The sequence below is a fragment of the Palaemon carinicauda genome, chromosome 5 (genome assembly GCF_036898095.1).
Source record: "Palaemon carinicauda isolate YSFRI2023 chromosome 5, ASM3689809v2, whole genome shotgun sequence".
NCBI classification, from domain to species: domain Eukaryota; kingdom Metazoa; phylum Arthropoda; class Malacostraca; order Decapoda; family Palaemonidae; genus Palaemon; species Palaemon carinicauda.
Window position 1 is genome coordinate 189617166 of NC_090729.1, and position 15000 is coordinate 189632165.

Consider the following 15000-nt stretch of genomic DNA (forward strand, 5'->3'; position numbering starts at 1 on the left):
CAGGCAATGGCTGCTGGTGACTCAGCAGGTAGACATATAGGTACCCCCAAATCCCCCTTCCTTAGCTCACAAGGATGGCGAGGTTGCAGACACTAAAGAAACCACCGACTTTGAGAGGGTCTCGAACCCCAGTCCAGCCTACGCTAGGCAGGGACGTTTCCAATATATAAACATTGGTGTTTATATCTCCAAGAAGTATTCTAAAAGACTATTTCATCCAAGCTGTCAAAAATGACGTCTAATTATATATATATATATATATATATGTATATATATATATATATATATATATATATATATATATATATATATATATATATATATATATATATATATAGATATGCACACACAGATTCAAACCTTCCCACTCCCTCCTTTCCTAACTATAATCAGCTGGTTCGGCAATTTGTGGTAGAGCGTGGTTTCCGAGTGTACCTCTTGAGAAAACCCCTTCTCACCAAGGTATGGAAACTCCCTCTCTCCCCTGAGTGGGACAGGATATATATATATATATATATATGTATATATATATATATATATATATATATATATATATATATATTAGATTTATATCCGTTTTAATGTTGTTAATGATTTTAAAGTGTTTTATTTGAATTTTCAGTACTTATATCGCTTATTTATTTCCTTTCCTTACTGGTCTATTTTTCCGTGTTGGAGCCCTTGGGCTTATAGCATCTTACTTTTCCAACTAGGGGTGTATCTTAGCTAGTAATATATATATATATATATATATATATATATATACATATATATATAAATTTATATATACCTCTGTCTGTCTCTCTCTCTCTCTATCTCTCTCTCTCTCTATATATATATATATACATATATATATATATAAATATATATATTTATATATGTGTGTGTGTTTATATATATATAGCTAGACACTTGCTCTTTATTATATAAGAGAAATTATGATAGGAGTCCAGCGGTCTGGTTGCGGGGAGAAGGGTTGTGTAGGTGGAAGAGGATAAAGGAATTATGAACGACAAATGTTCAGAATAAATCTTTGAAATTTAATCATTCTATCACAGGAAGGAAAATTCCCTTTCTTTATATATTTTAATTGCTTTTCAATCTTAAGTTGTTGGTAAATATATCATGATGTGATGAGACGATTTATTTATCATTAAGAAAATTCTGTGGTTGATAATTTCGTTTTTATTAACGTTAATTACTTATATATATATATATATATATATATATATATATATATATATATATATATATATATATATATATATATATATATTACCAAAGTGTATTTTTGGTTTACATTTGATTAATATAATGTCAGGGTCAACCACGATAATATCAGTGGTTGAATAATACGTTAAATGTATTTACTTCAGTGGTAGTTGAAAATTGAATTTTATTCAATTAAACTTTGAATGTCGCTGGGTTGCAAAACACGTAGAAACTATATGAATTGGAATTTTGATAAATATTTCAGGTTTTAAGTGTATATTGCCCTAGATATAAAGTCTTCTATTTACTTTCTTATATATATATATATATATATATATATATATATATATATATATATATATATATATATATATATATATATATATATATATATATATATATATAGAAAACTTCTGCCTGGTCATCTGTTCAAGTACTGGCGAGACCAAACGTTACAACCACTGGAATTAACTCTCTCTCTCTCTCTCTCTCTCTCTCTCTCTCTCTCTCTCTCTCTCTCTCTCTCTCTCTCTCTCTCTCTCTATATATATATATATATATATATATATATATATATATATATATATATATATATATATAAATATATATCCTTGCATTCATAGTTGTATATAATAATGTGCGTGTGTGATAGTGATAGCTATATTCCAGTGAAATATTCCATTTATGTATATTTGAGAGATATTTAGATTTTAGACTTTTTATACATATTGTTTTCTCATCTCTTTAACGAAAAACCTCTTCATGTCTATGTGATTGATGTGGTTGTTGTGTCCTATTCCATGGGTTTCCTTATTTCCTTTCCTCACTGGGTTATTTTCCCTGTTGGAGCCCTTGGCCTTATAGCATCCTGCTTTTGTAACTTGGGTTGTAGCTTATCAAGTAATAATAATGATAATAATTATAATAGTAATAATAGACGTGATTTTATTCAAGCAAGAGAGAAGTTTATAATAATCCTTTTTCTTTAAGTTTTTTCTTGATGGCTTTTCTACTGATTAAGTGTAAGCACAGTTGACGTGTAGACATTTAAGAAGATATCAGTAAAGATCATCTGTCCTGTATGATAAAGTGCAAGTGTCTGGTCATTTATATTTATTTATATATGTATCATCATTATCATAATCAGCCATTACTAGTCCACTGCAGAACAAAGGCCTCAAACGTGTCCTTCCACTTACGTCTGTTTATTGTCTTTCTGAACCAGTCCTTGCCAGCAAAAAGTGTATATATATATATATATATATATATATATATATATATATATATATATATATATATATATATATATATATATATATATATATATATATATATATATATATATATTTCGATCTCGCCCAAGGGTGTTAGAAAAGGTTCAGCCTGTGTGTGAATGTATAAATGACGGGTCGCGTACACTAGTCATTAAATACAAGGTAACATCTACAGGAAAGATAGAACATAGAATGAATAAACCTGATATATCTTCAGTAGGAATTGAAGATAAGGCCTAAAATTGACCAGAAGACTGAATGTATAATGTCCAGTAACAATAGAGAAGATGTCAATCTCGAAAAGTAAGTGAGAATCCAAAAATGAAAGAATTGAATTTTCTGCTCCATTAAATAATGCTCTGAGAGTATTCCAATGTCAATGTGTAAAGCGATTCGAAGTCCGTCTTCACCGTAAAAGAGAGATCAGTGTTTACTTGGCTGCATGCTGAAGTGCATGACATCAAGGAGAGTCTCCAATATCGGAGGAAAGTTTTTACCGAAACCTTCGTCTCTCTCTCTCTCTCTCTCTCTCTCTCTCTCTCTCTCTCTCTCTCTCTCTCTCTCTCTCTCTCTTCTTCTTCTTCTTCTTCTTCTTCCTCTCCTCGTGCATTCTCTCTCTCTCTCTCTCTCTCTCTCTCTCTCTCTCTCTCTCTCTTTTCTTCTTCCTTACCTCATGCATTTTTGTTCTCTTCCTAACCTCGTGCATTTTCTCTTTCTCCTTCATTATCTCGTGCATTTTCTCTCTCTTTCCTTACCTCGTGCATTTTCTCTTTCTCCTTCATTATCTCGTGCATATTCTCTCTCTTTCCTTACCTCGTGCATTTTCTCTCTCTTTCCTTACCTCGTGCATTTTCTCTCTCCTTCCTTACCTCGTGCAATCTCTCTCTCTCTTCCTTACCTCGCACATTTTCTCTCTCCTTCCTTACCTCGCATATTTTCTCTCTCCTTCATTACCTCGTATGTTTTCTCTCGCCTTCCTTACCTCGAGCATTTTCTCTCTTTCTTCTTCCATACTTCGTGCATTTTCTCTCTGTCTCCTTCCTTACCTCGTGCCTTTTCTCTATGTCTTCCTCCTTACCTCGTGCATTTTCTCTCTCTCCTTCCTTACCTCGTGCATTTTTTCTATTTTTCTTCCATACCTCGTTCATTTTCTGTCTCTCTCTCTCTCCTTCCTCATCTCGTGCATTTTCTCTACCTCTCTTCTTCCTTACCTCGTGCATTTTCTCTCTCTCTCTACTTCCTTAACTCGTGCATTTTCTCTCTCTCTCTCTCCTTCCTTACCTCGTGCCTTTTCTCTATCTGTCTTCCTTACCTCGTGCATTTTCTCTCTTCTTCCTTACCTCGTGCATTTTCTCTCTCTCCTCTCTTACCTCGTGCACTTTCTCTCTTCCTTACCTCGTGCATTTTATCTATCTTTCTTCTTCTTTACTTCTTGCATTTTCTCTATCTCTTTTTCCTTACCTTGTGCATTTTCTCTCTCCTTCCTTACCTCGTGCATTTTCTCTCTCTCTCCTTCCTTACCTCATGCATTCTCTCTCTCTCTTCTCTCTCTCTCTCTCTCTCTCTCCTTCCTTACCTCTCTCCCTCTCTCTCCTTCCTTACCTCTCTCCCTCTCTCTCTCTCATACCTTACGTCGTACATTTCTCTCTCTCTCTCTCTCTCTCTCTCTCTCTCTCTCTCTCTCTCTCTCTCTCTCTCTCTGTTCGTGCATTCCCTTTTTTTCCCTCTTCACACACCCACGATCACACATTGACACGGTCCCTCTCTGACTGTTTGCTTATTGTGAATATTGTTTGTTCATTATATTGGTTAATCCTGCGCTGAGGAAAGAATTGCATTCGGAATAATTTAAAGTGAAAATAAGAAATGAACTTTATTTAAAAATGGAAACTCTTGTATTTATGAAGATCTTTTAATTTGGAAAACGTTAGGAAATTTGTGGGAATTGTTTTTTTCAGGTTTGATTAATAATGGTAGTTTTGCCTCGGATCTCTTAAATAATTGGAAATGTTTTTTAAAGAATAGTTCAAAGATTTCCTTATTTATTTCCTTATTTCCTTTCCTCAATGGGCTATTCTTCCCTGTTGCAGCCCTTTGGGCTTATAGCATCTTGCTTTCCAAATTAGGGTTATAGCTTACCTTAAAATATTATTTTTATTATTATTATTATTATTATTATTATTATTATTATTATTACAAGCTAAGCTATAACATTATTTGGAAAACCTGGATGCTATAAACCCAAGGACTCCAACAGGGATAATAGTTCATGATAATTCGATTAAGATAAAATAGAAATTTGAATAGACTTCTCTCTTCATCTCTCTTTAAAAAAGAAATTTAATCGTAGGTAATGATGAAATAATGAAAAATAAAAAAAAAGCAATATACATATTTCGATTTCAGTTGGTTTTTGTATATATTTTGAACGTTGCATTTTTGGTTGCCTATTGGAAACGTCCCTGTCTAACAATCTGCTACAACCCTATTTGGAAAAGCCTGATGCTATAAGTCCAGGTGCTCCAACAGGGAAAATAGTCCAGGTGCTCCAACAGGGAAAATAGTCCAGTGAGGAAAGGAAACAAGAAAGAATAAAACATATTGAGAACAGTAACAACATTAAAATAACTATTTCTTATATGAATTATAAAAACTTTAACAAAACAAGAGGAAGAGAAATAAGATAGAATAGTGTGCCCAAGAGTACCCTCAAGCATAAGAACTCTAACCTAAGACAGCGGAAGACCATGGTACAGAGGCTATGGGACTATCCAAGAATAGGGAACAATGGCTTGATCTTGGAGTGTCCAAAAGAATAACCGTAATTTATGCCTATTGCTTGAAAAAGAAACATCTAAATTCTAATAAAAAAAAAGATTACCCTCAAGCATGAGAACTCTAACCTAAGACAGCGGAAGACCATGGTACAGAGGCGGTGGCACTATCCAAGAATAGGGAACAATGGCTTGATTTTGGAGCGTCCAAAAGAATAACCATAATTTACGCCCATCGCTCGAAAAAGGAACATCTAAATTCTAATAAAAAAAGATTGGAAATAAAAGGACTGCAATGAAAGAACCCAGCCGGTGACAGGAAAAAAAAGTTTGGAAACTAATTCTTGGAGCGAACTTAGAAGAAAAAGTTTGCTAAACTCCGGAAAAAAGAAGTTTCCTAAATTATAAAGCAATGTGATACATTTTTGGAGAAAATGGAAAGCTTACGACCAAAGGCGAACGGGTTTCGGTGGCCCGTTGGTATCATCTTTGACAGGTGATTACCAGACTAGGGTTCGAGTCCCGTTCAAACTCGTTAGTTCCTTTGGTCGCTGCAACCTCACCATCCTTGTGGGAAGCCTAAAGGTCTTATCTGCCGAGTCATCAGCAGCCATTATCTGGCCCTTTCTAGTTAACGTCCTTGTCTGGTGATTTTCAGACTAGGGTTCGAGTCCCGCTCAAACTCGTTAGTTCCTTTGGTCGCTTCAACCTCACCATCCTTGTGGGAAGCCTAAGGGTCTATCTGCCGAGTCATCAGCTGCTATTATCTGGACCTTTCTAGTTAACGTCCTTGCCTGGTGATTTTCAGACTGCGGTTCGAGTCCCGCTCAAACTCGTTAGTTCCTTTGGTCGCTGCAACCTCACCATCCTTGTGGGAAGCCTAAAGGTCTATATGCCGAGTCATCAGCAGCCATTATCTGGCCCTTTCTAGTTAACGTCCTTGCCTGGTGATTTTCAGACTAGGGTTCGAGTCCCGCTCAAACTCGTTAGTTCCTTTGGTCGCTGCAACCTCACCATCCTTGTGGGAAGCCTAAAGGTCTATATGCCGAGTCATCAGCAGCCATTATCTGGCCCTTTCTAGTTAACGTCCTTGCCTGGTGATTTTCAGACTAGGGTTCGAGTCCCGCTCAAGCTCGTTAGTTCCTTTGGTCGCTGCAACCTCACCATCCTTGTGGGAAGCCTAAAGGTCTATATGCCGAGTCATCAGCAGCCATTATCTGGCCCTTTCTAGTTAACGTCCTTGCCTGGTGATTTTCAGACTAGGGTTCGAGTCCCGCTCAAACTCGTTAGTTCCTTTGGTCGCTTCAACCTCACCATCCTTGTGGGAAGCCTAAAGGTCTTATCTGCCGAGTCATCAGCACCCATTATCTGGCCCTTTTCTATTTAACGTCCTTGCCTGATGATTTTCAGACTGCGGTTCGAGTCCCGCTCGAACTCGTTAGTTCCTTTGGCCGCTGCAAACTCACCATCTTTGTGTGAAGCCTAAAGGTCTATCTGCCGAGTCATCAGCAGCCATTGCCAGGGTCTCCCTGGTTAATGTCTTTGCCTGGTGATTTCCATACTGGGTTCGAGTTAGTTCCTTTTGTCGCCGTATCCTCACCATCCTTGTGAGCTAAGGATCCTTATCCTATTTTATCTTAATGGGACGTTAATATTATATACATAGGTATTGGTATACATAGACATACATACACAGGGTTGTGGTGGTCTATTGGTAACGTCCTTATAGGATGATTTCTAGACTCGTTAGTTCCTTTGGTCGATGTAACCTCACCATCCTTGTGAGCTAAGGATGGAAATTCTGTAAAGGCCCTTTTTGTTAAGAAAACCTAGTTATTTATTGTTAGGAAAACAGTAATTTTTTTTTTTGGGGGGGGGTGGAATATCTATAATTTTCCAGTATTATAGAGATAATAGTAATAATAATAATAATGATATTAAAAAAAATGGAAATTCTGTAAAGGCCCTTTTTATTAAGAAAACTTAGTTATTTATTGTTAGGAAAGCAGTATTTTTTTTAGGGTGGGGGGGGGGGGGTGGAATATCTATGATTTTCCAGTATTATAAAAACCAGCGCAAAAAAATTATTATAACGAGACACATTCAGAAAAAAAAAACACTGTCAACAAATAATGTTTCCCTGATCGAAATGCTCACGAATTTATTTATTGTTAGGGAAACAGTAATTTTTTTTTGGGAGGGGGGAGGAGGGGTGGAATATCTATAATTTTCCAGTATTATGAAGACCAGCGCAAAAAAAAATTATCATAATGAGACATTTAGAAAAGAAAAAAAAAAAATAAACACTCAAAAATTTTTCCCTGATCGAAATGCTCACGAATGGCAGTACACGAGTGTATCTCCCCAATCATATTCATAATAACTGTATGTAAGCATTCATTGCATTCATTGCCATTTGATAGGAAAACCATTAGTAATGGCATAAATAAGCAATGCTTCCGGGTCTTGGAAAATAAACAAATTGAAGGTGAACGCAATCTTTAGACTGAAAGAACTTGCTCTGAAAAGGACTTTTGTTCAGCTTTTTTTTTAGTTTGTTTTCGTAATGAACTTCTTTTCTGAGTCAGTATTAGATTTGATAAGGAAAGAATTGTATCGTTCGATGAATGATAGATTCTCTTAGAAAATTTCGTAAATTAAATGTATATGTATGTGTGTGTATATATATATATATATATATATATATATATATATATATATATATATATATATATATATATATATATATATATATGCGTGTGTGTCTGTGTGTGTTTATATATATATATATATATATATATATATATATATATATATATATATATATATATATATGTATATATATATATATATATATATATATATATATATATATATATATATATATATATATATATATATATGTGTGTTTATATATATATATGTGTGTGTGTGTGTCTGTGTGTTTATATATATATATATATATATATATATATATATATATATATATATATATATTATATATATATATATATCTCATCATCATCATCATCACTGCACAGGTCCTCAGTTAGATTTCGCCAGTCGTCCCTATCTTGATCTTTTAAACCAATATTTCTGCTAGTCATTATATCTTAACAATCCAATGTTTGCCAACGGTTATATAAGCGGATGAGCAAATTGGTGGAGTATACGAGAACTTAGGGTGTGGAGGAAATGCCCCCCAAAATCTCGATGACGTCACTGGCAGCTGGGTGACGGATTGGGTTTAAGGTGATAGGCAAACTGTTTCTTCGGCTTCTACTACTGATGCCTGTCGGTTGATCATATTGGAATATATATATATATACGTGTGTGTGTGTGTGTTTATAGAATCATTATTTACGTATAATATGAGCAGTTTTAGAATATCAGCCAACCAGTTAAAACCGGTTATACGTTTGTCATTCATAGATAACTAGTATATGCAATCCGTCATACCCTTCTCACCGAGTATGATTACTTCCTCTCCCCCTACCCGAGGGATGGAGAGAGAATAAGTATTTATAAGTCTGATAATGCCGCTGAACGTGACCTGAAATATATATATATATATATATATATATATATATATATATATATATATATATATATATATATATATATATATATATATATATACAGTATATATATATTTATATCTCTCTCTCTCTCTCTCTCTCTCTCTCTCTCTCTCTCTCTCTCTCTATATATATATATATATATATATATATATATATATATATATATATATATATATATATATATATATATATATAAAAGAATAGCCAATGTCATAGTGGCGTCCAAAATCGGAGATAACTTACCATGCCCAAATACCATATATATACATACATTATATATATATATATATATATATATATATATATATATATATATATATATATATATATATATATATATATATAGCCAAACACTTGCTCGTTTATTATATAGGAGAGATTGTCAAAGGAAAGTTATCGCTTTATACCAAAACTATCTCTCTTTTATGTTACGATTCGCGTGAACATGTAAGCAAAACTTGGCGTAATTTATACTTTGTCCCAGTCAAACTTCCACGAGAAACTGAATCTTGAAAGTGCTTCTTCTTCATCCTCCGCTGCATTCAGTCCTTTGTTCAGAATTATCTTTATTCATGCAACTACTTTTCGCACGGGGTGTGAAGCCCAAGGAATTATTATGTAAATAGGGCAATGTGCGTTGGACTTCAAGAGGACTTTTTTTTTTCTTTTTCGTTTTGATAATTTCATTTAAGATACATTGGTAGCAGTGCGCTAAATTGTCATTATAGCGTTTCTGCCTTAAATTTAGGATATTATGTATTAATATGTAGGTTTTAGTGGAGCAAATGAATTAAATTACTTTGATTTCAATGTCTTTACTTGGTTATTCTGTCTTCAGTACTTTTTGCATCTCTCTCTCTCTCTCTCTCTCTCTCTCTCTCTCTCTCTCTCTCTCTCTCTCTCTCTCTCTCTCTTTGTCAGAGTTATTTTGATTCTAATTTGTCTACTTGAATATTCTCTCTCTCTCTCTCTCTCTCTCTCTCTCTCTCTCTTTGTCAGTTTTTTTAATCTAATTTGTCTACTTGAATATTCTCTCTCTCTCTCTCTCTCTCTCTCTCTCTCTCTCTCTCTCTCTCTCTCTCTCTCTCTCAGACTTATTTTGATTTTAATATGTGTACTTGGATAATCTGTCTCATTCCTCGCATCTCTCTCTCTCTCTCTCTCTCTCTCTCTCTCTCTCTCTCTCTCTCTCAGACTTATTTTGATTTTAATATGTGTACTTGGATAATATCTCTCTCTCTCTCTCTCTCTCTCTCTCTCTCTCTCTCTCTCTCTCTCTCTCTCTCTCATAGTTATTTTGATATTAATTTGTGTACTTGGATATTCTCTCTCTCTCTCTCTCTCTCTCTCTCTCTCTCTCTCTCTCTCTCTCTCTCTCTCTCTCTCTCTCTCGGCAGAGGCCAATAGGAAGTGACTTTAACCGTTCGATCAAAACAAGTGGAAAACCAATTTTAATTTAATTTTAATTTAGCTCTTAGGATAAAATGAGTTGGTGCAAAATGTATTAATTTCAGAAAGAATTTCAAATGTTTATCTAGTGGCTGGATATTTATCCAGTTGCTGGATATGTAAAATTCCTTTAATAAATATTACAAGGTTATTGCAGTATTGCGCTGGTAAATAAAAATTATTAGATAAGTGATATAACAGCACGTGAGGATTATGGTTCTTTGCATACTTTAGACTTTAGTTAAAAAAAGAAAAAAGGGATTGTTATGCTGAAAATTACTCTCATAGCTGGAAATAAAAGTAGATGAAAAAAAAATGATTTGGACTCACTTATAGGTATTTGCTGGAAGTATTAGTAAAGTATATCTTTCCCATCGTTATCCATACATTAAGGGGTTGGTTGCCAGGTGCGAATTCTCTAATGCCTTCTATCAAACGCATCCTCTTCAACCAAACCTCTTCTCTCCGTATTATCCTTCACCTTATCCCTACATTAAGGGGTCGGTTGCCTGATGCACCGTCTAGAATACCTTTTATCAAACGCATCCTCTTCCACCAAACCTCTTCTCTCCATATCATCCTTCGCCTTATCCCTACATTAAGGGGTCGGTTGCCTGATGCACCGTCTAGAATACCTTTTATCAAACGCATCCTCTTCCACCAAACCTCTTCTCTCCATATCATCCTTCGCCTTATCCCTACATTAAGGGGTCGGTTGCCTGATGCACCGTCTAGAATACCTTTTATCAAACGCATCCTCTTCCACCAAACCTCTTCTCTCCATATCATCCTTCGCCTTATCCCTACATTAAGGGGTCGGTTGCCTGATGCACCCTCTACAATGCCTTCTATCCAACGCATCCTCTTCCACCAAACCTCTTCTCTCCATATCATCCTTCACCTTATCCTTATATTAAGGGGTCGGTTGCCAGACGCACCCTCTCCAATGCCTTCTATCCAAAGCATCCTCTTCCACCAAAGCTCTTCTCTCCATATCATCCTTCACCTTATCCTTACATTAAGGGGTCGGTTGCCAGACGCACCCTCTACAATGCCTTCTATCCAACGCATCCTCTTCCACCAAACCTCTTCTCTCCATATCATCCTCCACATTATCCTTACATTAAGGGGTCGGTTGCCAGACGCACCCTCTTCAATACCTTCTATCAAACACATCCTCTTCCACCAAACATCTTCTCTCCGTATCATCCTTCACCTTATCCCTACATTAAGGGCCGGTTGCCTGATGCACCCCCTAGAATTAGTTTTATCATAGGCATCCTCTTCCACCAAACCTCTTCTCTCCATATCATCCTTCACCTTATCTCGCCATCGAAGTCTCTGCCTCCTCGATCCTCTCCCTCTAACAGCTCCCTCCCAATCCCTCCTCACTCCCTCCCCACCATTCATGCATTTAACATTTGAAACGTTGAATGAACATTATTCATGTGAGTCTGCCCCATTCTTTCTGTCTTCTCCTCTACTTCATTTTTAAAACAATTTTACCTTCCTCCACCTTCTTTCTCTCTCTCTCTCCTGTCCTCTCCCACCCGTCCAACTACTCCCATTCCTACCTAGCCGTGCAAAACATTATTCACTTGATAGTGTGCGTGACCAAGGAATGAATTTGCGAAAGGAAGATGTGTAATTTCATGACATTCTCTTTAAATATAAACTGGGGAGACGTTTAGTACGAAAACTCTGAAGTGTTAACTTTTCATCTTCAAGGACTTAGATATAAACAAATGATATGAATTGAATTGTGCTTGTAGGTGGGTGTCATCAGAGAGAGAGAGAGAGAGAGAGAGAGAGAGAGAGAGAGAGAGAGAGAGAGAGAGAGAGAAAATTATCAATTACACTTCTGATACATAAGGAAAAGTGTTTGTTGAGAGAGAGAGAGAGAGAGGAGAGAGAGAGAGAGAGAGAGAGAGGTATTAATTACACTTCTGATACATAAGGAAAAGTGTTTGTTGAGAGAGAGAGAGAGAGAGAGAGAGAGAGAGAGAGAGAGAGAGAGAGAGAGAGAGAGAAGTATCAGTTACGCTCCTGATACATAAGGAAACGTGTTTGTTGAGAGGGAGAGAGAGAGAGAGGTATCAATTAAACTCCTGATACATAACGAAATGCCTTTGTTGAGAGAGAGAGAGAGAGAGAGAGAGAGAGAGAGAGAGAGAGAGAGAGAGAGAGAGAGAGAGAGAAGTATATATTACACCCATGATACATAAGGAAACGTATTCGTTGACGTATCTTTAGAGATCCATTATAAAGCTTCCAAGGATAACCTTTTTAAACAACCTGCAATATCCTGCAACTAAGAAACGGATGTAATTCGCAAGAAATTCCACAACATTCGCGAAAAAGAAGAAGCTTTCTCATAACCCACGACTTCCGGAAGAATTACAGTGGAACCCTCATTTCTTGCCACGCCATTTTTATGGCCGCCTTGGTTCCTCCTCCGTATTTATTGAGCTTAAATTCGGCTCATTTATATCCCGGGGGGCAAACTATTGCCCGGCCCTAAAAGGAGTTTTTGTTCCGCTTTTCAGTTAGAGTCTATAATGAAGGCAGTCCCGGGGGTCATTATTATTGCTTTCAGCGAATTCATGAGTTGTTAGCAAGCAAATAAAGGAATGAAATATATTTTACGTGTGATAGGTTCTGGGGAAAAAAAGCGTAGTTTGTTTAGAAAGATTTAATTATTGCAAGCGTAATTACTTGTAAATTTTTCCGTCATCAACTAACCGAATAAAATTAGTCACTAAATGGGTTGTTTGAATATCGGTAACTTATAAATTAATTATTTTTGTGCGGTTTTCATTGGAGTATTTAGCTCCAGTCTTCAAGTTTCATCCAATGTTCAGAATAGTTACATTACACAAGTCTAATATATATATATATATATATATATATATATATATATATATATATATATATATATATATATATATATACATATATATATATATACATATACATATATCTATATATATATATATATATATATATATATATATATATATATATATATATATATATATATATATATATATATACACACACACACACATATATATATATATATATATATATATATATATATATATATATATATATATATATATATATATCTTTTGAGCATATACTTTCTCGGAGGTATTTTTCAATAAATGCTATAGCTCTTGTTGCATCAACAATTTTATTGACACTTTTCTAGTTTTATTTATCTTTTCTTATCTTCAGGGATAGAATTTTGAAGAAAAGACGGAATTTATTACTGTGCTCCTGCTTTTATTGAAATTTGGCAGACATCTGTTTCATCTGATAACTAATAGCTTTCATCAGGGCATATTATTATTATTATCATTATTATCATTATTATTATTATTATTATTAGTTGCTAAGCAACAACCCTAGTAGGAAAAGTAGGATGCTATAACCCAAGGGTTCCAATAGGGAAAATAGCCCCGTGAGGAAAGGAAAAAAGGAAAAATAAAATATTTTAAGAAGAGTAACAGCATTAAAATAAATATCTCCTTTATGAATAATAAAAAATTTATCAAAACAAGAGGATGAGAAATAAGATAGAATAGTGTGCCTGAGTGTACCCTCAAGCAAGAGAACTCTAACCCAAGACAATGGAAGACCATGGTACAAAGGCGATTGGTTAAGGTTGTCTTGCATCTTTGGCATGAGTCTCGCTCTTGTGCATGGGCAGCCCACTAGAGAAGTAAATTTTAAAAGGGTCCAACATAGGCCCAGGACGAGGGACAAGGACAGTGATGAAATGAGAATTGGTGCCATTGAGCAGTGATGCGGTGAGACCAGAGCTGAAAAATCCAAGGGAGCTATCAGCTACAGTTTAGGATGCTTAAACCGCTAACTATTCGGTCCTCAAGAAACTTTGTTTTACTTATACCATCCTCATTGACCGAATGCCAGAGAGGGAATTGATGTGTTTACAAAGAAATCATGATCCTTATATAATGGCAATGCATCTCTACAAAAAAAAAAAAAAAAAAAAAAAAAAAATCAAATTATATTTAAAAACTTTAAAATACCTTTAAGAAAGCAACAAATCTAGAAATTTGAAGATAATTTGCACAAAACTTATAAAAAAACAAATCTGAAGACACCTGTATGCGAAATACAGCCTCAAACTCCAATTGGAGCTCCAAATACCTTGTTTTGGGTGAAAATCTTGATCCTACAACATTAATGATTAAGGCTTCAGAATAACTTTTGGTTGATAAACAGTCATGCCTCCAGAGTACCCAAGAGGAGTTTAAGATCAATGTAGTTACCAAATTCAAATGCTCACCCAGAGAGGACCAAAGTATAAGAAAGAAATCTACTAGAGGACCAGAGAAGGACGGGTTGAAGTGAACTGCGGCTGATCTCATCCATAGACTTCTGTTCTAGAATCCTGGTGACCCACAATGTAGTTACCAAATTCAAATACTTAGCTGGAGAGGATGAAAGTATAAGAAAGAAATCTACTAGAGGACCAGAGAAGGACGGGTTGAAGTGAACTGCGGCTGCTTGCATCCATAGACTTCTGTTCTAGAATCCTGGCGACCCACAATGTAGTTACCAAATTCAATTACTTAGGTGGAGAGGACCTAAGTATAAGAAAGAAATCTTATAGAGGACGAGATTGGGACAGGTTCAAGTGAATTGCGGCTGCCTGCATCCATAGACTTTAGTTCTAGA

The 15000-nt window shown here is 35.3% G+C and overlaps 1 protein-coding gene across 2 annotated transcripts in view; it reads left to right on the forward strand.

Annotated features, from left to right (window-relative positions):
- Positions 1–15000, forward strand: part of LOC137640738 (neuroligin-4, X-linked-like) — a 254309-nt gene that overhangs the window by 51893 nt on the left and 187416 nt on the right. The window lies entirely within an intron of this gene.